Here is a 27519-nt window from a genome sequence, read left to right on the forward strand (position 1 = left end):
CACTTTTTTTATAATTCTTTCTTATAAGTAAGCAAACTCAGTCTTTCTAATCATTCTTTATTTATTTATTTTTTTTCTCTCTTGTAGTCATTTCATTTTGTTTTTCTCCATGCTTCTAATCATTTTGGTGTAAGGAGACAGAATTCCCAGCCTTAAGGCAAATTCTGTTCCCTCAGCATGACTTACAAATTTTACACATAAACCTTTCTACAAGGATTTATTTCACCTAAAGAAAGCCCTCAAATTGCTCAACGATTAATGAGATGTGGGGTAGGTTTTATGTGGCCTTGTACAACTTGTTGAACAAATTATTTATTTATTAGGGAATACCATTTTAAAAGCCTTTAGAATTCACATTATCTCTTTATGAAGACAAACCTTCATTTTCCACAGATGCTTTGTTTTTATTATTCTTATAACAGTTTAATTGGCAAAATAACAGTACTAGAAACAGAATAAGTGAAATACCCTTCTCCGGCTTTTTTTTTTTTTTCCTTTTTTTTTTTTTAACTTTCTTTTTTCTTTATTGACCTTTAGAATCCAATTGCTATCATGTTTTGCTTCAAATCTCTGGTAAAGATCATAAATTTGGGGGGAAAAGAGCAAAAGTTATATAGCACATCCCATAAAATGGTCTATAATCTCTGAAATTGGTATTAACCTTATGAATCTATTTCAATTTATCACATTGGATTGAGTAGTCTCTAATCATTGCCTTAAGTATCTTGATGTCCCTCATTATGATGTTCATTGTTTGGTAGCACAGGAAAGCTATTGCATTGCATTCTCATACCTGGACAATTTTTAAATGTTAATGTCATACAGTGTTTTGAACAAATAATCTGGACTGAATGGCACCATGGAGCAAATCCTCAAATGCCTGCAAAGGCTGCTGTGCCACTGACTGGCTGCTAAGCATCAGTAAATCTGGCAATATCTTTTAAAAACAAACCTGTAAAAGACTCAGGGTTTGGAATGCTGGAATGGACTTTGTCTGTGCCCTCAAAGCCCCAGGTATAAAAGCTGCAGCATAAAGATATCTATAAATAGATGTCCCTGTTTCTGGTACAAGGAAGGAGAGTCGGAACAGACAAAAGGAATTCAGATTCTGTGTTTTCCACTGCCCTACAGATGGCCACCAAGCCAAAGAGCCACCAACCATATTGCGTAGAAAAGCACAAAAGATGTCCCTCTCTTTTGCTGAGTGCAACAAGAAATATATACATATATATATGTGTGTATATAAACAAAATTAAAAAAATGTAATAAATAAAATTTTAAAGTTTGAAATTACAGGCCAGTGCTTTGGCCTTGGAGAAAAATTTATAAAACAGGTTTCTGAGTGCTCAGTCATTTCTAAACAGACCAAACACCTCACCCCCGCTTTTATTTTAGCTCTCCAAAATCTGTGTTAGACGGGGAGTCATCTGGAGCTATGCAACAGAAGATCACCATCAGTGGGGTCATCTAAACTACAAACTGCAGGATTCTACAGCTCTTCTTTTTTGATCATGCAACTAATGACCAAACTGCCATACAACTGATAGCAGGTTGGTATCAGAATATCTGAGGGAGAACAAAATTGAGGGAAAACAAACAAACAAACAAACAAAAACACTGCCCCACTTTTTAAGAGTCTTCTGTTTTTCAGAGTAGGTGGTAGCCTCAGTTAGGACATTTTACACCACTGTAGGGGAAAGCAGAAAGCATGTCAATGTTATATAAAAAAAAAAAAAAAAAAAAAAAAAAAAAGGGAAGGGAGCCAGCATATAGTCATTATAGTATCTGGGAGATAATGAACAGGAAACGAAGCACCTGCCAAAAACACAAGCTTCTGATATTTGGCTTTTTTGGTCAGCAGTCTATGTTTATTCTGATAAAAATGTAATTTGGGAGATGTAACATGAGATTTTGGGGGTCATATTTTAAAAGGAACAGCTATATAAGACAATCAAGAGACAGCATGCATGAAATAGAGAATACAAAAAAACACCTGCGGGTTTGTGGCTCTGCCTGAAGGAACAGACTATGCAGAAATTCACTTTCACTCAAGGATATGGCCAATGTCTTACTTCCACCCTAAATTACACAGAGGAATAAGCAAAAGGAGTTTTGCCTTTGATTTTAATGGTAACATATTTGGTTGAAGGTGCTGATGTTTCTGGCTTCAGTTTTCTGTGCTTTGCTCTCGACAACAGGTAGCTCTGCATCCAAATTCTGCAGAAGGTCAACAGGGACTGAATGAATCACTCCCCTGAAATCCTCCCCTTGCATCTTCCTCCTCACTGTTCTTAACCAGAGAAAATCTATGCACTTATATATACATATGCATATACATGCAATATACATGCAAAATATCTTCTAGATTTTTATTCTGATTCTCCACCCCCAACTCCCCCCCCCAAAAAAAAAAAAAAAAAAAAAATCAGATTTTGAAAAATAACACATGCCATGAACTTGTGTCCAATTTAGCGCAGTCAAAGGACTGCACTTGTTTGAAATGATCAACTTTTGGTGCAGGAATGGTCAAGGTCACTGCAAACTCAGCCACTTTCCATTTTACAATGTAGATTAAGTGTTTTGCATCTCAGCTTCCATAGTAAATAAAAAATACTGTAGTTAAATATATGACTCTCATCTTCAGAGATGAAGGTCATATAGGACTTGGAACCGAATACAGAAGAGATGGAAGGCTGTTTTACACAGCACCAGAATAAAATTAGGGATTCATCTTTAATATCTGCTTTTTTTTGTGCTTACTGCATTTATTTCCCTGTTTCCCTAAGCTTTGATGATCTTGTCTGATACTGAATATTTAGAAACAGACTTTGTTTCACACATCTGAAACCCAAAATATTCAGTGTCAGAAAATTAAAAGATCTATAGCATAAAATATTATGCAGTTAAGCTAGGTATGTTATACCCTGTGAACATTTCCTTCAGAAATAAAAAGGAATAGGAAAGAAAGGCTCAAACAAATGCTAGTATTTCACTTCTCAGCAGCAAGAAATAATTTTATACAATATATAATAGTCTGTACTCTTGATGCCAAGAAAAACAAGCTAGGTTTTGAATGAAATTATTGCATTACTGGGTACTGGGATAATTTTGGGTGGAAAACTGCAATGCAAATGATTTTATTAATAACAACATTCGGCCCCCCTTTTTTTTTATGGGAAAACTTTGGCTGCAGCATTAAAGAACAGTACTAATTTTTAATTCTTCTAAAAAAGCTACACCTCATTTGGCAGTCCATGATGGTGTGTACTTCAAAAAGAATGGCCTTTTCTGGAAGACTTGTGTATGAAACAAAAATTTTCAAATTTTTAATGACTGAAAGAGTAATGCAATATCACACACGTCTTCATTAAGCACTGGAAAAGTCCTTCGTGACTTCGTTTCCTACGTGAAAGTAAATAGTATAAAATATAAACTACTGAAAACATTTGAATTTAAATAATCTTGCTAATGGTTTCCTATGCTGCTTTATACAATGCTCTAACACAATGTTTTGAGGACTAAAGAGAACTTTACAGAATCACAGAATCATCTAAGTTGGAAGAGACCTCAAGATCATCGAGTCCAACCTCTGACCTAACGCTAACAATCCCCAAAAGATGTAGATCTTCTTTATTTATTAAATGGTTTTAGAAGTCTAAGGAAATGTCAGCTATGTTATACCATCACGAAGATCATCAGCACATTAGCTAATTGTTAATAGTATTTTTATATCTGTAAAGTAGAATTTTAATATGCAGTAATCAGACAATCACTAACTTCATAGTCTTCTCTCTGAAGCATCACCTTATTACCTTAGCAGATCAGTTCTTTAAAGAATAATTCAAAATCATGTTTTGACTAGTTTTAAAAAATCTGTTGCACTTGTTACTCTAAAAAAAAAAAAAAAAAAAAAAAAGAAAAGAAAACAATATATAATTAGAGATAATGTTCTGTATTATTTGAAATATAGAAGGTTATTTTAATGGAGGAAACAAATAAATGCCCCTAATCTGTCACTGTATGATGGTACTGTGAATAGAATGACTTTTTGTGATGCTCATTATTTCACAGATTCACAGAATTTCTAGGTTGGAAGAGACCTCAAGATCATCGAGTCCAACCTCTGACCTAACGTTAACAATCCCCACTAAACCATATCCCTAAGCTCTACATCTAAACGTCTTTTAAAAACTTTCAGGGATGGTGACTCCACCACTTCCCTGGGCAGCCTGTTCCAATGCCTAACAACCCTTTCGGTAAAGAAGTTCTTCCTAACATCTAACCTAAAACTCCCCTGGTGCAACTTTAGCCCATTCCCCCTCGTCCTGTCACCAGGCACGTGGGAGAACAGGCCAACCCCCACCTCACTACAGCCTCTTTTTGTTCTCCAGACCCCTCACCAGCTTTGTCGCCCTTCTCTGGACTCGCTCAAGCGCCTCCGTGTCCTTCTTGTAGCGAGGGGCTCAAAACTGAACACAGTACTCGAGGTGCGGCCTCACCAGAGCTGAGTACAGGGGGACGATCACCTCCCTAGCCCTGCTAGCCACACTGTTTCTGATACAAGCCAGGATGCTGTTGGCCACCTTGGCCACCTGAGCACACTGCTGGCTCATATTCAGCCGACTATCCACCAATACTCCCAGGTCCTTCTCTGCCTGGCAGCTTTCCAACCACTCATCTCCCAGACTGTAGTTCTGCTTGGGGTTCTTGCGCCCCAGGTGCAGGACCCGGCACTTGGCCTTGTTGTGCTTTATACAGTTGCCCTCAGCCCATCGGTGCAGCCTATCCAGATCCTCCTGCAGAGCCTTCCTACCCTCAAGCAGATCGACACACGCACCTAACTTGGTGTCATCTGCGAACTTACTGAGGGTGCACTCAATGCCCTCGTCCAGATCATCGATAAAGATATTACAGAGAACCAGCCCCAGCACCGAGCCCTGGGGGACGCCACTAGTGACTGGCCTCCAACTGGACTTGGCTCCATTCACCACGACTCTTTGGGCCCAGCTATCCAGCCAGTTTCTAACCCAACGAAGCGTGCACCAGTCCAAGCCAAGAGCAGCCAGTTTCTTGAGGAGAATGCTGTGAGAAACAGTGTCAAAAGCCTTGCTGAAGTCAAGGTAGACCACATTCAGAGCCTTTCCCTCATCCATCCAGCATGTCACTTTGTCATAGAAGGAGATCAGGTTCGTCCAGCAGGACCTGCCTTTCATAAACCCATGCTGACTGGGCCTGATCACCTGGTTGCCTTGCAAGTGCTGCGTGATGACTCTCAGGAGGATCTGCTCCATGAGCTTCCCTGGCAGTGAGGTCAAACTAACAGACCTATAGTTCCCTGGGTCTACCCTCCGGCCCTTCTTGTAGATGGGTGTCATGTTTGCTAGCCGCCCATCGACTGGGACCTCCCCCGATAGCCAGGACTGCTGATAAATGATGGAAAGTGGCTTGGCCAACTCCTCCGCCAGTTCTCCGGCAGTAGCTTCTGAAATCAGACGAGATCGGGCATTGCCAGGGTGGTATGGCCATTGGCCAACTTTAACAGTTCTCTTGCCCTCTTGAATGACAAATAATTCTCCTTGCAGTTCTTGAGTTTGGCCAAGTAAAAATTCACCTCCAGATATTTTATCAATTTACTCCAAATCTAGGTGACCTGTGACTCCACAAATTGTGATTCTCTTTTCATAGACATGTAGGAAAACCATGGTGTCTGATGTGTAGGGAAAAGACCTTCTTTACATAATTTTCTAGTGGAAACCTATTTTTTGTCTTAACCCGAGCTTTATCATAGAGAAATGTTGTTGTTATGCACTTGCAAAGAGAGAATTCAATCAAGATTTGAGAAAACAAGATCAAACTCCCTTTGCCTGCTTTGTAGCAGGAGTTTGAATCTACATTTCCACACAGACTTACTTCTGGAGTGGTAAGAAATGAGGAGGGGCTCACTCATGACATCGACAACCATTCAACACTAAAGATGACTTTAAAAAGTTAATTCCTACTAAATCACAGTGTGTTTATATTATCTGGGATATGGGGCAGTTTCTTGGGGTCTTCTATTTTATTCCCTACTAAATAATAATAATAATAATAATAATAATAATAATAATAATAATAATAATAATAATAATAATAATAATAATAATATAATATATATATATATATACACACAAAGGTTTTTGGTTTTGTTTTTCTAGAAAACATCTGTTTGTTCTGTGTCATATAAAATCTAATATGTTTAACAGAATAATTCACTGAGCATGACATAAGTGAAAGTCTTCAGTATTCAGCTCTGTCATGACTAATGTGAACCCAGTTCTCTGGTCCAGACAACAGCAAATTGACTCTTGGGTAGTTTAAATATAACGCCACTACCAAAAAAAACAACAACAAACAAACAAACAAACAAACAAACAAAAAAACAACAGAATTTGGAGATACTACATTTTAGAACTAGCTGTTCAATCCTTTCATAGTATTTTCCATACTGCTGAAGTCAACAGTGACTTCTGAAACCAGTTAAGAAATCTAGTGAATTAAAAAAAAAAATGATGATAAATCCATATGAATAAACCTTTGAGAAGCACAAAGAAACTTCCTGGTAGAAGTTCAGTATTTCTAAACTCATTTATTCTGGGACCTGTACCAAGCTACTCAAAGACCAAAAGGGATCATGCATCCCTGAGGAGCCTCAAGTTTGGCAAGCAGGGAGCCCTAGCAAGGTGCAGGTTTTTCCTTGTCTGAACCTCACTGGGCAGCCAACAGGGAGGGAAGGAAGCAAGGGGGAAGAACTGCTATGACACAAGGAGTGAGTATATACCATCTCCAGACTGTAAAGTGATCACTATTTAGTTTGTGTCACTTCCCATTCTCATTATGTTCTTTGTCAAGAGAATGGATTTATGTGCTGCCATTTTCTGCACTCATTATGGTGTTTGTCAAGTTAATGAATAGTCTGAGGACTCGAATTTCCAATACTGAAGGGTAAATTATGGCACCTGAATTAAAATAACTCTTCCTCTTGCCCAGACTCTGCATCCCAAAGCAACAGACACTTGCTCTGTTTCCCATATGAAATACCAGGAGTTACAGTAGGACAAGAAGTCACACTGAAAAGTCCTGGCTAGGTCAGACAATAGAAGCTCACACTTCTGTGATATACTGGGCTTTAAACTTGCAGCATCTCATTTGCATGGCAAAGGCAGGACAGAAAATGGCATGAAATGAATTGGCAATACTTTATTATAAGTGACAAATGGGTATTAATTTCTTTGATGTCCCTTACGAAAATATTAATCATCGAAAGTTCTTTTGGTCTTAGTGTGACTGTTAATATGTGATTCCAGAGGAATTCCAGTGTAATTTAGCATTAATTAATGTCCACTTACTGCAAAGTGCTGCCATATTAATCTACTTTCTGTGACTGAGGAAAAAAAAGGAAATAAAATAGAGTTAAACCCCTTTTACTGAGATCTTAGTCCTTTACTCCTGCAGCCTTCAATGACCTAGATTGCATCATAAGCTAAAAGGAAAAAATTATTTATCATACTCTTTCATGGTATCAGAGGTCGAGATCAAGTTAATAGAGAGAATACCAAGAAAAAGGCAAAGAAACACAGACTTTTGTTTTCAGGAGCAATGGCTTGGATGAAGCTTGGATGCAAGGGAACAAATTATTGCAAATAACACTCCCATTTAGCTTTTTTGTTTTGTTTTTTTTTCTCTACAATGCATTGTACAATGCATAAAAAACAACCCACTGACACAGCAAGCAAGAAGCTATGCAATCCCCTGAAAAGACCGTGTTCTCTCCACAGCAGCGTTATGACTGCCAGTGTGACACTAACAGCTGCAGTTCATGTACAGGTCAATGCAAGAACATTTGGCAATGCAGTTATCAGCACCACATATGTAAAGAACTTGAGAAAGTAGATGTTATTAGTTTTGTTTCCTTCTCAGAAGATTGAGGAAAAGGGAAATGAAAATAAATGTAAACCCTTAAAGATTTTGTTTGCTTTCAAGATTTATCACTGCATAATATTGTATCGAGTCGCATAGATTTTTTTTCTCCATTTCTTGTGAAGGGCATCCCAAAAGCAGCCCACAAAATTCCCTTTGTCCAAGCTTACCTCTGTTGTGTTTGGCAACAAAAGTCAGGTGGGATGAAAGGACTTTTCTTATGGAAACATGTTATTCTGTTGTTGGCACATGGTGGAAGATGACCCCTACAATGAGGTATGTCATATTTTCTTTGCCTGCCTTGGTGGGCTTTCTGTCCTCACAAGTAGGCATTGTTGATTAGGTTTCACACATGACAAGAGAAAGCTCAGAGGAATAGACACTGACTAGACTTGTCTTGTCTGATTTTATATAAAATTCACAAATAATATTTGTGATAACTAAAATACAAGCATGACAAATCTCAGACTTGCTCCACTAATTCAGTTTTGCTCTACTAATTTAGTTTACCGTTGTTCGCCTTAGACTTGGTTGCGTATATTAATGGTCCTTCTCCTGCCCTTCCAGCTCCAAGCAGATGAGGACACATTTGTGACATCTGTGCCTCCCCATATTTGAGGTTCACTCTTGCCACTGAAGAAGGTAGAAAAGATGACTCTCTTGTGCTGAAAGGTAGCAATGTCTAAAGGCCAACTCTTCAAATCTTCAATAGATGAATTACTCTTTATATTTACAAAGAAAAACAAAACAAAACAAAAAAGTGTTCTAAACAACCATAAAATTCTCATCTGGGAAATGCCAACACTATGTTGGCATTGTGTCCTGGTTTTGGTTGGGATAGAATTCATTTGGCACTATGATTTAGATTTATGATGAGAATAATGCTGATAGCACACCAATGTTCCAGTTGTTGCAGAGCAGCGCTCATCCAGAGCCAAGCTTCCCGTGTTGCCCCGAAGCAAAGGACTGGTGGTGCCGCAGGAGCTGGGAGAGGACAGAACCAGGACAGCTGGCCCAGGCTGGCCAAAGGGATGTCCTGTGGCATGCAGCACCATGCTCAGCAATGACAGCTGGGGGAAGGTGGCCAGGGGGGCTGCTGCTGCTGCTGAGGATTTGCTGGGCATTGGGTGTGTGGTAAGCAATTGCATTGTGCATCACTTCTTTTGTACATTCTTTTATTATTATTATTATTTTCCCTCCCTTTTCTATCCTTTTAAACTGCCTTTGTCTTGATGCATGAATTTTATCTTTTTTTTTCCATTTCTCTCAATACTTTTTTTTTTTTTTTTTTTTTTCCTTGGGGATGGAGGGTAGTGGAGAACATCTTTGTGGTGCTAAGCTGTCTGCCAGGTTAAACCACAACACATATGTTAGCTCAATATAGGGCTGCCCAGCTTACTACTGGACTAAAAGGACTACTTTTACTGCTCTCTTCTTGCACATATATAAACATACATTTCCTGGAACTATTGTTATTGCATCTTGCTCCCTGAGATACCACCTCCTACATTCAACCAAAACACACTCATTTTCTTTTGGTGTTTTTTTACAAAAGAACAAAATGTATCAAAGCTAACAGCATGACTATGGGTTTTGAAGCTTTACGGTGTTTAGCAATTCCCATATCTTGCCTGCTCTTCCTTTCTCTTCTTCCTATTTTTTAAGTGTTTGTTGTTGTTTGTTTTTTTTTTTTTTTGTTAACAATTAGTCTTTCCCTCTTCCCCCAGTTACTAACCTCTGTGGGGAAGAAGGTAGGAAGATCAGAAATATAACTAACGTCTGGTCACTAGAAGGGGAGGAGCTGAGCTGATTTTATGCTCAGGCCGTCAGACTGCAAAGAGCTCTGCTAAATGGATGCATGGCCGCCCATTTGGGGCATCCAATGTTTTAATCATAGAAGAATTTGGGGCAAATTATTTCCTCTCATCTGCCTGGCCAGCCTCCTTGATCATTCCCCACCCTCTTCTCTGGTTCCAGCCAAGTTCTCTTAGTTCATCCAGGAGTTCATTCCATCATCCAGGATGAAATGCTTTGTCCTGATCACTAAGGCACCAAAGCCTACCTTTGCTTACATTGCATAGAAGCCCTGAGTAGCAAGAGAGAAAGCTATTTAGGTTAGCCCCAGGGTGAATAATTACTGCATGAAGAGAAATAAAAGATTTATTAATTCTCATTTCTTTAAACATTTATTGCTTTTTTAATTCAGACTGAATGTCACGATTTTTTTCTCCTTGAGATGACAGTGACAAATTTGCTCCTGAGATGTGATCTACCAGACTGCAGGATTGCTACTAAAGTAAAAACTTATTTAATTTAACTAACTTTACTTTAACTTCATATAATTTAACTTAAAAAAAAAAAAAAAAAAAAAAAAAAGAGGAAGAAAAAAGAAACATGGTGGGACTTCTGGATAAACTACCAGAATTAGCATCTTCTCTTTATCTTCTCTTTCCTAGAATCCACAGAAAACCAAAAGAGAAAGAATTATCCAATGGTTACTTCTTAAAGTCTCTAGAAGTGTTATGTATTATAAACCAATTACTCTTACATAGTACCTACACTTTGCTTTCTGCAATTGCTCAGACACAAGGCAGAGAATTATTGTGATATTTAAACAGTATAGATTCTTGTTTTAGAGGTGGACCAGAGGATCTCTGTCCTTTTCATGGTGTGAGAATGACTTGTTAACTGAAAATAAATAGATTAAACACTTGAAGGCTATGTCTGTAATGAAAATCAGAATGAGTTTAAACATAAGTGACAAGGAAGAATAGTAAACTGTGGAGCCAGCTATGTACAGGCCTTCCCCAGCAAAGAAAGGCAGGTAACGAGGTGAGATATGGACAAGTTGGGGAAAAAGGAAGAAAAGTCTGCAACTCATCTGAATAGAGAATTTCTAAATAAGCAAATAAATGTATTAATATATCCCAGTGAGTGAGGGGGAAGAAGGAGGGACTGATGAACTGCTATATACATACAGAAAAAGTTATCTCTAGCACAACTGCTGGCTACTCTTGTACTTTTCTTCCTTTTCAAAAGGATAAAGAAAGAGATGAGAGACACTGTTTGCAAAACGATGTCATATGAAGCTCCATTGCAGAAGTAAGACATTTTGGTGATGTCTTCCTTAAATGTTTATTTTATTTTATTTTATTTTATTTTATTTTATTTTATTTTATTTTACTTTATTTTACTTTATTTTTTTACCATCCTACAGATGCATCATATAGTGAATTTGTCTTTTTGCAGTCATGCAAACACTCAGGTATATGTTTACATACCTGATTAATTTATAGAATTAAATAAATAATAATAAACTGAGTCACATATTTCTGTTGGTTTCCAAGTTACATTAGTTGTTTGACATTGACAAGTCTCTGAGGCAGAGGCCAGAGCTCAGAAACCAACAGAAACCTCTGTCTTGAGTGCATTTTCAAGGTGGATATATTACAGGAAGAATTTTTGCTTTATATGAAATATAATATTAATCCCAAATACAAGGCTCTTTCATCACTCAAGGGTCCCATTGTCAACTAGTATACCTCAGATAAATTGAAGAGCATTATATAATGACCTTAATAACCAACTCAATAAAAAAAAATAAAGAGTGAAAAATAATATCAATGAGGCCAGGACTAAGAGTTCACTTTTTAACCTCTGATGAAATTGTGTTACTATTTACTTGAAATGCTTTATGCTTCTACAGTGCATTACATTTGTCAGTTGATGCAGACTATATAATGATATCATTATTATATTTAGACAGTTGACTGGGTTTAAGACATTTAAGATTTTTTTTCTTTATCAGAGATGGAGATAGCATGCTTCGCTCTGGATATCTATCACCCTAATTCTACCATCACATCGTCTTCCCTCACTTCACTTCCCCCCAGCCACATGTATTCTCAACAGATGAGAGCTTTCATTTTACACAGCCACAAACCTGAGCCTGCAAAACTAGATTTTTATTTTTTTATATATATCCTAGCTCCTACACCACAGTTAAATAATGCCTTTCAGTCTTAAAAAAGTTTGTCCTCTTTACATCCCCAGCAGTCCAAAGAAATATATTATTTCCATTAAACATGGGTGAAATGGTGTTATAGAGAGACAAAGTGACTTTTCTGAGAAATTCTGCACCAAAGCAGAGATATGAAACAGAATTTTTCAAATAATTTTTCTACGACTTGGTTGCCATCACGGAGACGTGGTTGGACCAGTCTCATGACTGGAGTGCTGCAATGCCTGGCTATAAGCTCTTCAGAAGGGACAGGCAGCACAGAAGGGGTCTCTATATTAGAGAGTCTTTCTATGTTGTAGAACTCGAGGCTAATGACAAGGTTGAGTCCCTTTGGGTTAGGATCAGCAGGGACAACAAGGCTAGTGTCCTGGTCGGAGTCTGCTATAGACCGCCGAACCAGGATGAGGAGACGGATGAGGAGTTCTACAGGCAACTGACAGAAGTTGTGAAATCTTCAGCGCTTGGACTCGTGGGGGACTTCAACTTCCCTGACATATCCTGGAAGCACAACACAGCCCTGAGAAAGCAGTCTAGGAGATTTCTGGAGAGCGTGGAAGCTTCCTGACACAGCTGGTTAGTGAACCTAGCAGGGGTGGTGCCCCGCTAGACCTTCTCTTCACAAACAGAGAAGGACTGGTGGAGGATGTGATTGTCGGGAGCTGTCTTGGGCAGAGTGACCACGAAATGGTGGAGTTCACTATTCTTGTCGAGGCCAGAAAAGGGACCAGTAAAACCGCTGTATTGGACTTTCGGAGGGCTGACTTTGAGCTGCTCAGGACACTAGTTGGTGGAGTCCCTTGGGAGGCGGTTCTGAAGGGCAGAGGGGTCCAGGAAGGCTGGGAGCTCTTCAAGAGGGAAATCTTAATGGTGCAGGAACGGTCTGTCCCCACGTGCCCAAAGACGAGCTGGCGGGGAAGAAGACCAGCCTGGCTCAACAGAGAATTGTGGCTTGAGTTTAGGAGAAAAAAGAGGGTTTATAAGCTTTGGAAAAGTGGGCAGGCCACTAGGGAGGACTATAAGGATGTAACGAGGCTGTGCAAGGACAAAATTAGGAAGGCCAAAGCTCATCTGGAGCTCAATCTGGCTACTGCCGTTAAAGATAACAAAAAACGTTTCTATAAATACATCAACACAAAAAGGAGGACTAAGGAGAATCTCCATCCTTTACTGGATGTGGGGGGAAACTTAGTTACAAGAGATGAGGAAAAGGTGGAGGTGCTCAATGCCTTCTTTGCCTCAGTCTTTAGCGGCAATACCGGTTGTTCTCTGGATACCCAGTACACTGAGCTGGTGGAAGGGGATGGGGAGCAGGATGTGGCCCTCACTATCCACAAAGAACTGGTTAGTGACCTGCTACGGCACTTGGATGTGCACAAGTCGATGGGGCCAGATGGGATCCACCCAAGGGTACTGAATGAACTGGCAGAGGAGCTGGCCAAGCCACTTTCCATCATTTATCAGCAGTCCTGGCTATCGGGGGAGGTCCCAGTTGACTGGCGGCTAGCAAATGTGACGCCCATCTACAAGAAGGGCCGGAGGGCAGACCCAGGAAACTAAAGGCCTGTCAGTTTGACCTCAGTACCAGGGAAGCTCATGGAGCAGATCCTCCTGAGAGTCATCACGCAGCACTTGCAAGGCAACCAGGTGATCAGGCCCAGTCAGCATGCGTTTATGAAAGGCAGATCCTGCTGGACGAACCTGATCTCCTTCTATGACAAAGTGACACGCTGGGTGGATGAGGGAAAGGCTGTGGATGTGGTCTATCTTGACTTCAGCAAGGCTTTTGACACTGTCTCCCACAGCATTCTTTTCAAGAAACTGGCTGCTCTTGGCTTGGACTGGTGCACGCTTCGTTGGGTTAGAAACTGGCTGGATAGCCGGGCCCAAAGAGGCGTGGTGAATGGAGCCAAGTCCAGTTGGAGGCCAGTCACTAGTGGCGTCCCCCAGGGCTCGGTGCTGGGGCCGGTCCTCTTTAATATCTTCATCAATGATCTGGACGAGGGCATTGAGTGCACCCTCAGTAAGTTCGCAGATGACACCAAGTTAGGTGCGTGTGTCGATCTGCTTGAGGGTAGGAAGGCTCTGCAGGAGGATCTGGATAGGCTGCACCGATGGGCTGAGGGCAACTGTATAAAGCACAACAAGGCCAAGTGCCGGGTCCTGCACCTGGGGCGCAAGAACCCCAAGCAGAACTACAGTCTGGGAGATGAGTGGTTGGAAAGCTGCCAGGCAGAGAAGGACCTGGGAGTATTGGTGGATAGTCGGCTGAATATGAGCCAGCAGTGTGCTCAGGTGGCCAAGGCGGCCAACGGCATCCTGGCTTGTATCAGAAACAGTGTGGCCAGCAGGGCTAGGGAGGTGATCGTCCCCCTGTACTCAGCTCTGGTGAGGCCGCGCCTCGAGTAGTGTGTTCAGTTTTGGGCCCCTCGCTACAAGAAGGACACGGAGGCGCTTGAGCGAGTCCAGAGAAGGGCGACAAAGCTGGTGAGGGGTCTGGAGAACAAGTCCTACGAGGAGCGGCTGAGGGAGCTGGGCTTGTTCAGCCTGGAGAAAAGGAGGCTCAGGGGCGACCTTGTTGCTATCTACAGATACCTTAAAAGAGGCTGTAGTGAGGTGGGGGTTGGCCTGTTCTCCCACGTGCCTGGTGACAGGACGAGGGGGAATGGGCTAAAGTTGCGCCAGGGGAGTTTTAGGTTAGATGTTAGGAAGAACTTCTTCACTGAAAGGGTTGTTAGGCATTGGAACAGGCTGCCCAGGGAAGTGGTGGAGTCACCATCCCTGGAAGTTTTTAAAAGACGTTTAGATGTAGAGCTTAGGGATATGGTTTAGTGGGGATTGTTAACGTTAGGTCAGAGGTTGGACTCGATGATCTTGAGGTCTCTTCCAACCTAGAAATTCTGTGAATCTGTGAAATAATGAGCATCACAAAAAGTCATTCTATTCACAGTACCATCATACAGTGACAGATTAGGGGCATTTATTTGTTTCCTCCATTAAAATAACCTTCTATATTTCAAATAATACAGAACATTATCTCTAATTATATATTGTTTTCTTTTCTTTTTTTTTTTTTTTTTTTTTTTAGAGTAACAAGTGCAACAGATTTTTTAAAACTAGTCAAAACATGATTTTGAATTATTCTTTAAAGAACTGATCTGCTAAGGTAATAAGGTGATGCTTCAGAGAGAAGACTATGAAGTTAGTGATTGTCTGATTACTGCATATTAAAATTCTACTTTACAGATATAAAAATACTATTAACAATTAGCTAATGTGCTGATGATCTTCGTGATGGTATAACATAGCTGACATTTCCTTAGACTTCTAAAACCATTTACTAAATAAAGAAGATCTACATTGCAGTTCAGGCTGAGGATAAAATTCATTCTCTCTCTTCTCCTGCCCTCCCCTCCTTTCTGAAACGCCATTGCACTGATATTAAATTTGAAGGTATTGAACTAATTTAACCACTTGCTTCCCAAGAGCCCTTCCAGAACAAGAAAAAAAAAAAAAAAAAAAAAAGGAGGAGGAGGAACACAAAGAATAAAATAGCTTAATAGAACTTTGAAAGCTAGTAACAGATCCAAATCCTGAAGTTATTTATGTCAGATTGTTTTGGCATGGATTGAAAATATGGCCACAGTAGATTAAAGGAAACTCTGAACTAATTGGAAATCATATCATAACATTTAACATATGGACTTGGCGTTGCACGTTGGTTGTATGACATCAGCCCACGTGAATCATTGCCATCAGAGTTATTTGAGATTACAGAGTCCATACCCTGGGACAGAGGTCCATAGCTCCCCAGTTCCAGCACCCATCACTGACTTCTTATAATCAGCAATGCAACGCTGCAATCTTCTTCAACATAAAATTCCAACCATGAATTTCCCAAGCTCTATTTTACATTCAGCAAGATTTCCCTATTCCACACACCAAGCAGCTTTTTATAAACCCTCTATTCTGGTAGCTAGGGGGTCTCCTCAGATGTTATGCTTACATAGTTACTCTTCTCTCAACCATAGATATTTATTCTTTTTGAACATTCTGCTCTAGTTTGATTAGCTCCTCTCTTTTCTTGATTTTCAGCCTTGTTATCTAAATATGCTACCTTAACAGCAATCTTAAAACAGAAATAGGTACTCTTTTGTTATTATTATAATTTCCGCTCAATTCCACTTCAAGCATATGTGCTAAGCAACACCTTGTGCAACATTACCAATATTCCTCCATCTCTGGTGAAAATACTTAATGTCACACATTCTGAAATACCATTCACCTTTTGGATGATGCTATTATACCTGTGGTTTGTGATCACTGTGATCAGTTAAAACAGCCAGGACTCTGAGATTTTTCCAAATGATAGCCTCATGTTTTCAGCAGAAATTGTTATTATTCATCCCCTTGCACTTCACTGGTACATTCAGCATTTCTCTCCCATCATTTGTTTCAGACTTATTTCATCTCTCTCCTTTACAGATGGCTAAACTATACACATAACTCCCACTGAGATTTCTCAGTGTCTTGTACACTGCCTTTAATATTTCCCTATCTCTACATACACAGGCTGTTCATACTGGCATTTATCATGGTCCCTCCACATTGCTGGCTCATAATCTTCCTCTTTGTTCTCCCTGGTTATGTCCAGCTGAGTTGGGGCACAAACCTTTGTTATCGATCTCCCAATTCACAACCTCACTCTTTGCACTAGCACATGGACCTTGAGATTAATTTTTTATTCTTTCTGTCCATAACCACATTGACAGGAATATCCTACAGGAAAGTTGCATTCTTAATACCTAGCTCAAGAAAATGTTAATTACAATTTGTCCAAAGAGGAACCCCACTAGAAAATACTCCATCATAATACAGCTTACAAGCTGTTTGTCAAAGCCATTATTATCCTTAACCCCACGTTCAGCAAGAACTTCCTGTGACTTGTGGTATCAAAATGTAATAACAAATATTTAATAACATTTTTTTTTTTTCTAACAAATCCACATGGAATTTTTCTTTGTCATTTTCCACTTAGATCCAAAGAATGGATTATTCTCTTCTCCAAGAAAGCCCTAATAAAATCAACCCGACTGGTATCACTTCCTGATTTGCTTTTCTTTTGCCTAAACTTAAAATAAGGTTAGGCAAAATGATCTTCATGCATACAATATCACTACCAAATTTGGCAGAATTTCAAATAAGTATTTTTAAATGCTTAAGAATACTGACATTTTTGAAGGCTTTTCTATGTTTGTCCTTTATGTATTTCTTTTTGATGTTCCTGAGGTAGCTTCACAAGTTTACATTTCCATGCATGTGATCTGCTGCTGTCAAGAGAAAGACCCAATGGATACATTTCTAAGAGTCTGAAAACCTAATGCAAAAATTTGTAAAAGAGATGAGAGGCTGCAAAGGAAAGTGCAGCAGAGATGAGAGAACTAGCGCTTCCATCATGCAGAAGGTCAACTGCTGACATGCCCCGAGGATTTTTGACTTGCATGGCCTGAGTCCCTGAACATCCTAGTGCAAAACTAGACCTAAATTCACACATTGGAATGACTCTTGGGGGATGGTGAACTACAGAAATAAAGTCTTACATGGAAATAAACTGTAATGAGCTGTGAATAATTATGCAGCTGTTTAGTGCATTTAAGGCAAGCATCCTGTTTGCTTAAGTCAGGAAATTCTCACTGGCGTGTCCACAGGACGCAGCTCCAGGCATCAACTTGGACCTGGGCCCTGACCATGGATGAGACACTCCCTTGTGGGGAAAATGTCCTCCCCAGGAGACTGCAGACACTCAGTTCCCTCCTACAGCCCCTCTAACCTCTTCCTCATTTTCACCATTTCCTGGCTTTATTTATTCCCTGCCTAGGTTTGGCTGTGTGTTGTTTTGTTTTTGTTTGTTTGTTTGTTTGTGTATGTGTGTGTGTGGTGGTTGTTTCTGTTTTTTATTATTATTATTTTTTATATACAGCTCTGGTTTCCCCAGCCACAAAAAGAGACAGTTATGTTGTTATAGGAATCTCATGGGAATGCAACTAATAAACAGGGTGAGCAAAGCCTGATTTAAACATATCTCATTAAAATTAATAACACCATCAAATATGAAAAAGATCATTAGGTGTGGTCAGGGCAATCGAGCATAATTTTTATGCTAAACAATTTTAAGACAGAAATATTTTTCCTCTCTCATATAATATATAGTGTACAGTGCAAAATACCTCTATAAAATCTCACATTATACCCTATGAATTACCACAGACACATTTGTGTTGTTGAAACTAGATTAAAGGAGGTTCTGGCAAAACCTTTTGCATCTCCAGATAAACCATAAATTGAGTTCACAATCTTATATATATATGATGATTTTATATATACATAAAGCTTATCTCCAAATCAGCCCTATCCTGTTGATTTACATGGGACACTCTTAGAGCACAAAGAAGAAAATACAGTAATTCATACCAACGGAAAATCCATAACTATACAGAAGAAGAAATATTTCTTCTCTTGCTGGGCATTGACAAATTTTAACCCCTAAGGTCTAGATTTTGGAGGAGGTAGGAGAATCTTCTTGCCTGACAGCATCTTTTGCGGCCTAAATCATACTTCCTATCATGTTGCTTATTACTTCTGTTTCCTAAAGGAATGAGTGAGTGTGTATCCTGGGGAGCACTGTCATATTTACAAGCCCAAATTCACTGGATGGTTTCATTAACAAAAAAACAAAACAAACAAACAAACAAAACAAAAAAAAAAAAGACATCTGACTAGACAACAGAAAACCTATTTGCACTCCATAAAGGTAAAGGTTTCAGAATAAGTTTTCCATGTAGTAGGGATTCCATCATGGAATCCCTACAGGCAGACTCTACCAAGATACAATGCTGTAAGACATTAGGATTCAACATTTTGCTCCCCAGAGTAATTACCACCCTTATTTTCAGCCTGAACTGCACCCAGCCACAGCCACAAACCTCAAAAAACAAAACAAAACAAAACAAAAACAAACAAACAAACAAAAAAACACACTAACCTTTTTGAATCCCGCCCTCAGTAGCCCTGAGCTTTTACATGGACTGCTTGGTGATGAAGAAACACTTATTAGAAACAGAGGTTGTTTCACTGTGCAGCCAGGATTATTCATGTCAGCAGCAGTCATTCCCAGCACAGCTGGGTTTAGGCCCTCTTGCATCTCTAGGCTTTGTCTCAGGGCTTTAATCAGATGAGGCATTGATTCTCAGTGAGGCAAGAAAGGTGGCACTTGACTTGCAGATCAGCCTCACCCCAAGTCCAACCACAGCAGCGATTAAGACTTGCGCCAGGGTAACATTACATGCAGCAGCTCTGTTCACAGAATCACAGAATTTCTAGGTTGGAAGAGACCTCAAGATCAGAGTCCAACCTCTACCTAACGCTCACGATCCCCACTAAACCATATCCCCAAGCTCTACATCTAAACGTCTTACAGCATGGGAAGCCATCTCTGACTACACAGATATGATCAGCTTTCCTCCTCAGAGGAGCAGCATGAATACAATAAAGCCAGGGAGAACTGTGACACCAGAGCAATGAGGGCAACCCAAGAACAAGAGATGAATGCAGTATGCTATACGACAGAGAGCAGACATTAGTCATATTTACCCCAGAAGTAACTTCCCTGATAACAACCACGTTCTACCAGGGTTGAGCTGCCAAGGCACTTTGATAAATAGAGGAGCTTTACCCTGTGACAAAGAGGTTTTGGGAACATGGCCTTCAAGGCACAGCTAATCTCCAGTAGACTTCAGAGCAAATCTCAGGAGAGCCTCTTTTAAAGAAGAAAAATAAACATCTGCAGTTTTCCACAGTAGCTACTACAGACCCTGGATGGGGCAGGAGTACAGCTAATCCAAGCTCCACAGCTCTGGCATTAGGCAGCATTTAACATTGACTGCCTGTCGCTCTGCTGTCAGAAAAGGATTGAAATATGTTTGTGAGTGCTCTGTTCTTTCAAGGTTTCATTTTGAGGTCTGACAGATAGGACCTGGGGATAATTTTGCAACCATTCAGAGGGACAAAGGTAAAAATAAATAAATAAAAAGAAACCTTACTCTGCCTGCAGAAATCAGGCAAACATATAGGCAATTGCAAATAGTCTGATGTATTTATTTCTACTATTTAATGGCCAATTGGTGTCTTCTTTGCAGTCACTGGGTCTCATTCTTTTTTTCTAATGGGAAGACACCCACAGGGAAATTACTGCTAACAAGTGGCAGGCCCTTCATTAGTCCCATGAAAATGTATTTGTGGCCAATCATAGCTTTAATTAAGGATCTGACCCCACTCCTAATGCAGACAGTGGCAAAACAGCTATTAGCTCCAGAGAACAGGAAGAGCCACTGAATATAGACCATTTGAACCTGCAAGCGAGTTGCTTGCAAGCATATCACAATTTCCATCAATCACTGAATACAGGGCTATAAGGGACCCCAAGGGACTGGCTGGTCCATCTCTCCACTCAAAAGCAGACAAAGTATTCCTAAACTACTCCTGACAGCTGCTTGTCTGACCTGTCCTTATAAACCCCTATAAAGCTACAGGTTCCTCTGTTTCCCCAGGCAATCTCTCACCATACTTATCTACCCTGAGCATTAGAAAAGTTTGGATTTTTTTTTCCTCACCTCTTGCCTAACCTAAATCTCCTCTTCTGTGGTTTTACCTTTCCGGTGAACCCCCAGCTCTGAGTCTCATTGTCTGAAACCCCATACTTGTGTTTGAGCAGGTGCAAAAAAGGTAGAAAGATTAACATCTCACAGACTGGGTGGTATTTAGGACCTATAATGGATTAAGTGAAGGCGTCCCATAGCAGGCCTTCAGGAAGGACCTGGGTCACCTTGACTGGACCTTCACCAAGCTTTGTGGGAACCCTTCAGCTCCCTGTCTCTGGAAACACGAAGCTACTTTGATTAAACTCACCGTTTCCCAGGACTGCTGCTTGAGGATGATAATTGTAGCTTCAGGAGGGCTGACTTTATGGTGTTAAACCTCCCAACGAGCTTTAAGAACAAGAAGCAGCTGGAATAATCTGCTCGAAAGAGGCACGTTTTAAATACATTATTTATGCCAGCCTGCAGGGGGGAAATTGTTGTTATTCTCAGTTAAAAACCATTTGGCGACCCAGGACTCCTCCCATTACCTGCTGAGCCAAGTTAGCATGTTGCAAAATGAAAAATAAAACTTAATTTATTATGATTAAGCACCATGTGACAAGTAAACAGTCCCAGCACAGCAGTGACCAGAATGACTTTCTTCCTGAAAGCCCTAGTCTTCCCTCCTCCGATACTTGTACTCGTTTATCTCCTTCATGCTTTTCTTCCCTTTTTCATTGTTTATCTCTGTGTAGGAATGATGATGTGTGTTTTCCTTCCCCTCAGACTTTTACTTTCCCATGCTTTAGCCTTTCTGTGTTTAAGTGCTGAACATATTTTATTGTCTGAAAAGCAATAAGAATAAATAAAATAAAATAAAATAAAATAAAATAAAATAAAATAAAATAAAATAAAATAAAATAAAAATGATGGGAATAAAATAAAATAAAAAATCTCCAAACCTAAAATTCCGAGTTTATTACAAAAATAAAGGAACTTTCCTTGATGGTGATATGGCTAAGAGTAAGCTATAAAGAGGTCTGTCTGCTGCTGCAGGGAGTTATAAAGGAAAAAGCCCATGCATGCATAAACCCTTCTTCTTGGGGTATGTGGGAGGGTTCCTACTATGTCCCACCCTGCAGCTTGCTAGCCTTGCAGGGATTTCAGTGCTCCTTCTGCTTCACCTTTACTTCTGGCTCACTGATACCCGGCATATAGACTTCATTTCAGCTGATTAGAAACATCAGCTTGAATGCACGCTTGCCTTGTAACTGTTTTACCACCAGGCTTTGTTCTCTCTGGACCTTCATGTTATTGAACTTCACTTTTCTCTCTGTTTCAATGTAGTCTAGAGCTCTCACAACTAACCATTTCTCCTTGTATGTTATTAGCAGATATTGCCTTGAACCTGACCAAAAACTCAATAAGGGCAGCAGACATATCCTGATGATTTCAGGGGACATCAGATCAAAAAGATTCACTATCCTAACCATGATTTAAATATTAATCCTCTTTAGGCACTAGGAAAGCACAAATGCAATTTATTTATTTATTTTTCTGGTTGAAACACAACAAGATTTAACAGTTGGTCGAATTATTGTATGTTGATGGGATAAAAAAATTGAATAAAGTATCTTATCTTAAGTAGACATCATATACACCATTAGACCTTCAAAGCACTTCAGAACATTGGTACTATCCTTTTGTGTGCTACAAAAGGCAGAGACCCTAGGGGTTTTCATTCTTAAAACCTCAAGTCTTGCAAAACGGAGATCTAGAAACAGCCGTAACACATTTTTCTGAAGTGACCTGCAAAAGCCCAATGTCTTTAAAAAAAAAAAAAAAAGATCCAGAAAATTTCTCAATTCCAACTTTCATAAGAATCTGAGCTCATACACAGTAAAATTATAAATTATAATAAACAGTATTTATAGACTAGGAAAAAAATTTGTCTTAAATTTCTTTTATACTTCTTTTCAGAAATTTTTTTGCTTGCTTTTGTGTTTTTGCCTCTCACTTGATTACTCTAAATGTTTGGCACAAAGTCTCTCTCAAATGTTGACCACATAAGCCAGCAGGATACCTTCAGATGTGTCTGAGACCAGAGCTTTTTAGGTTTCATTCTCAAAAATTCCTGTTTCTTCTTAACTTGTGGGAGCAATACAAAGAGATATGTACATAATACCAGTTGGATTGCTGCAGCACATATATTCTTCACTCCTGGGAGCATACGTACTTCCTTTCAGTGAAAATAAATCACTCTGCCTTTAGATAGAGGTTACAAACAGGTCAGAATGGAAAGCAAAATCTGTAGTTAAGGTTTCACCATTCAAGCCCTGTGCAGTTCTGTATGACCAAGTTTCTGCTCTGCCACTGTCCTGGTTTCTGATACCAGGTGTGTCATTGCTATTTGTCATCCCACCAGTGATGTACTTGAATTGTGCCAGAAAGGAAGGGGAGGCTTTAGGCATTTAAGAGTGAAACAAGAATTCTTCTTTTTATGACTCCAATTCATATCAATCAAAGACAAAAGGAAACAATTCCAATATCTTATTTTAATGCTTTCGTTTATCTTGGAGTTTAGTTGCCATAAAAAGTGTACGTTTAAAATGTCCTTTGGGGAGTTACATTCCCATAAACTCTTGTAACCAAGTGACATGCGATAATGAAACTACCTCTACAAAGTACAGCAAAATGAGATTTTTTTTTATTGTAATCATCAAATAGTTTGCCTCAAGGTATTGATTGAATTATACATAAACCTTATGTGCTGCTGGAAAGGGGAAGGGAAGGGAAGGAAAGGGAAGGGATACATTAATTCTAACAATATCTATTACCAAACAATGGGTAATATAAAAAAAAAAAAAAAAAAAGAAAGAAACAAAAAATTAATTTAGCCATTTACCCGTTTTAAGAGGTTAATTACTCTATGCTTTTGGTATTTTGTTGTACTTTTATTACTTGTCTCCCGTATCTGCAAAACCATTGAAAAAGGAAATCTGGAAAAAAAAAAAATAAATAAATAAATAAAAAAGAATTGTAAGCACGTTGGCCTTAAAATTGCATTTCCAGTTGATGCACATTCAGTTAGATAGAATGATCCATCTCTTTAAAAAGTTATTTGGAATCTCTGCCCTTTGAGATGAGACTCATTGTCTCAATGTTTCTGAAAAATTTATTGAAATGAGGACAGACTTTTGTTGTTGTTGTTGTTGTTATTTCAATTCCTAGGTTCTTACTTGTGAATTAAAATTCAGATCTTGAAGACAAGAAAGTTATTGAATCTGTGAATCAGGTCTAAGCCTAGCCTTCACTGAACTCTTTCATACAAATTCTTTTTTTTTTTTTTTACGTTTTACTTTTTATTTTAGGTCTCAGCATATTTATTTCTCTCACATTCAGGTACCACAATTATTTATTGAAATACAACATTTCTTCACATAATGTCTAATGTGATGTATGCAAATGTTTTCTTTCTGTACACAGGTAGAACAATATTTGATAACAGTATAATAGAAGCAGATAAATACTTAGGCTACTTACTTAGAGTTAACTTTTGTTTGTTTGTTTGGGGGGGATTGTTTGTTTGGGGGGAGGGACAACTAATACAGTTGTCCAAAGGCAAGACAAAACACCTTGTTTTACTTTGGAGCTGTGCATTTTTTTCATCTCCTGTCTTACATAAGAGAATACTGTTTGCAGAACTTCTTACAAGTAACTAATATAAAGACTAATTTAACATCTATAAATACTAGTATTTAACAGGATATGTATTGAAGTTGTCTTTCCATAAAGTATATATACAGAGAGAGAAATGACCATGGACTTCTTTGGAAGACAGGAAGAATTGTTCACTTTCCCAAGTGCTTTGTGCCAGAGGAAAATTCATTCTGACATTAAAATTTGTCTCGTTAATCATCTTAATTTGTCTGCTCCTCATTCTCTCAGCATTTGTTTTGTTTTACACTAATGTAGTAGAGGGTCATTCACGAATGGGTATTTGTCCTCCAGATTTCCAGCAACTGTCATGGACATTTTTATGGATATTGAGAAGTTCTGATATCACTTCCTATTTCACAGAGGGCAGTTTACATGTGATGGCAAATGCATAAAAAATTAGATATCTAACATCATTCTTGAGCTGTGAAAAGTTTTCTTTTACTGACAGTTTGGGGGGGAGGGGAGGGGTTTATGTTTAGATATACTCACATTTTCTCCACAGCTTTCTCTGAAGCTTCTGCAGGTGTGATGGCCACGAAGAGGTTAAAGGCACCTGTTGAGGTACAGACGTTTTTTCTCTGTTCATGCTCCTGCAGTGGCATTTAGCAGGGCTTTGCTACACACTGCATGAACCTGTGATACAGCGAAGTGACAGTTCCCTCCTGCACTCAGCACCTGTCACCAGAGCTGCAGTGATCAACGTTTCCCTTGGCCTTCATGTCAGGAAGAGTTGGTGTTTTTTTTAGCATGATCAAGTGTGAAACTTTCCTTGAGTTGGAAAGCAGTTAATTCAACCACCAAGATTAAAGGAAGACACAGGTGATATGGAAGGGGGGAGGAGGAATGACACTTGCTCTGAAAACTAGCCAGCAGCAATCACAAAAGCTTCAAGTTCCTGTCTGCCCTGTCTGCCTGTTCTGAGCTTCACAAAATTGGGTGGTGAGGGTTTTTTTGCAGGGTACCGGTATGCATGCAGCTGTGAGAGCAGCCGAGGCTGGCTGGACAACCAGGCCTCTACTCCTGCTTATGCCCATGCTCCACTGATGAGCTCAATTAAGTTATTAACAGACATAAAATCACAGAATCACAGGGGTTGGAAGGGACTTCAAGAGATCATTGGGTCCAACCCCCCTGCCAAAGCAGGTTCTTTAGAGCAGGTTGCCCAAGCAGGCATCCAGATGGGCCTTGAATATCTCCAGAGAAGGAGACTCCACAACGTCCCTGGGGTGCCTGTTCCTGTGCTCTGTCACTGATGTTTTTGTGACTGTCACAACAGTATGTTAAAAAAGTAAAAGACAGCTGCTTTAAAAGATGAGTTCTGCACATTCACTTGTGTTTGCTTTGGTGGTGCTCATTATGACACCAGTGACATCTAATTAGCACAAAAAAAAACATGCCAGGCACCAGTTCCGGACAGCAGAACTTCATTATCTGTACAGTTAATTTTTTTTTTAAGATGGTCGCCATGGTTGTGATCTGGATTAATTAACTCACAGTATCTGACCGTGGTTTTGGGAGGCAGCATGGCCAAGGACCATCCCTGGCAAGTGTATCTGGATATGACCATCCCTTTCTGCGTAACAAAAAGCTTCATTAGCATGGACGCAGGCTGGTTGACGCTACTGATGGCAGTCCCAGAGGACAGCTGATGTGTTTGTACATCTGCAGGCGTGTGGAGGCAGAAGGCATCACACCTCAAAGCCTTCCCTGCCCATCAGGTTGCCAGCGAGAAGTCTCCTGTGGACTGCACAGACCTCTTGCCTGTTTAAAGAGTGCAGCACAATTAATTTTCTTCTTTAAACTCAGACATCAAGCCTGTGTTCTGAGTTAAGGCCTGGGGGCTAGTGGCAGCCAAGCTGGGTGCATGGGAATGCAGGGCTAGTGTTTTTAGCTCCTAGGAACAACGATGACAGTCAGAGTGCACCAGTAACCTCACTTGTTTTTAACAAAAAGTCTTTGAACTTCACAGGTTTTTAACAAAGTATCTGGGGGTCATCTTACTGGTACATGTAAGTGAGGTAGTTTCATTAGAGCATCTCAACAAGATTTATGCCGGGCGTGCCTTTTGTTATGGGAGTCACAGTCTATTTTTGCTGCTTTAATCATCTGTGATAGTGTTAGCAAAGCTGACTGCATAGCTCAAAATGAACTGGTTATACATTGAAATGACCCACATGATTCTCTTTTGCAGAGTACACATTTGAGATATATGTATATATAGAGAAATATACACATAAACATGCTTGTATAGTTACTTTCATATTTTATAACTTTAGGTTGACTGCAAATATTTTCCAATAGTTTCCAAAGATTTTCTTGCCCGTTAAAAAATAATTTAAAATATCAAAAAGACTGATGATAATAACATTATAGCCCATTCTCAAACTGTTGCAAATGTATTTCTGTAGAAATATTTCTCCGTAAACTAGCTGATGGACTGTCTAGTAACCATCAGGTGGTTCTGGATGAATTATTTTAAACTTCAAATTTCAGTAGGAAAAGAAGTAAAGAAAGAAAAATAGTGATCATTTTCTCTAATTGTATCCATCACTGACTTACAAAGAAAGAGTACTTCACATCTCCCAGAGTTTAAAAGCTAGGAAAATATAACTTGTGTTACAAGGGAGTGAGATTTGATATTCTTAAGCCTAAAGTAGTGGAGCTATGTATTATAAACATTTATCTCAATTTAAATTAATCCAAAATAGCACTTTGACTAGCTCTTTTCTTACATCAAGGACTGGTATGCAACAAAGTTAAATCCCTCCCTCCTTTTATCTAAATGAAAAGTGTTCTCCTTTAGGAGGGGAGATAAAATAAGCAACCTTTACTGACGATGCAGTGAGGTGATCTGAGTGTGCCCAGCAGCTGGGAGATGAAGGTCACAGCGGCTCCTCCTCTGTGGTTCAGCTTGAGTGGGTACCACCATGAAGCCATATGCAGCAGAAAGGCTGCATCCAAACATCAAATGGGTAAGGAATTCACAAGGTCTAGAGGTCTATAAGGACAAAGTTTCCAGTGGACAAGGCTCAGCAGAAAAGGGAAGAGGTTAGTAGACCGGTTCTGAAGTATCTGTAGTCCAGCTGCTGGCACCTTTGTTTTGCCATCAGATGTCGGGGGATGCAGCACTCTCATTAAAAAACATGACAAGAATAAAGCTAAATCTGGTTGGCATTCAGAAAGTACAGT

The sequence above is a fragment of the Netta rufina genome (assembly GCF_964035555.1).
Source record: "Netta rufina genome assembly, chromosome: Z".
Taxonomy (NCBI): Eukaryota; Metazoa; Chordata; class Aves; order Anseriformes; family Anatidae; genus Netta; species Netta rufina.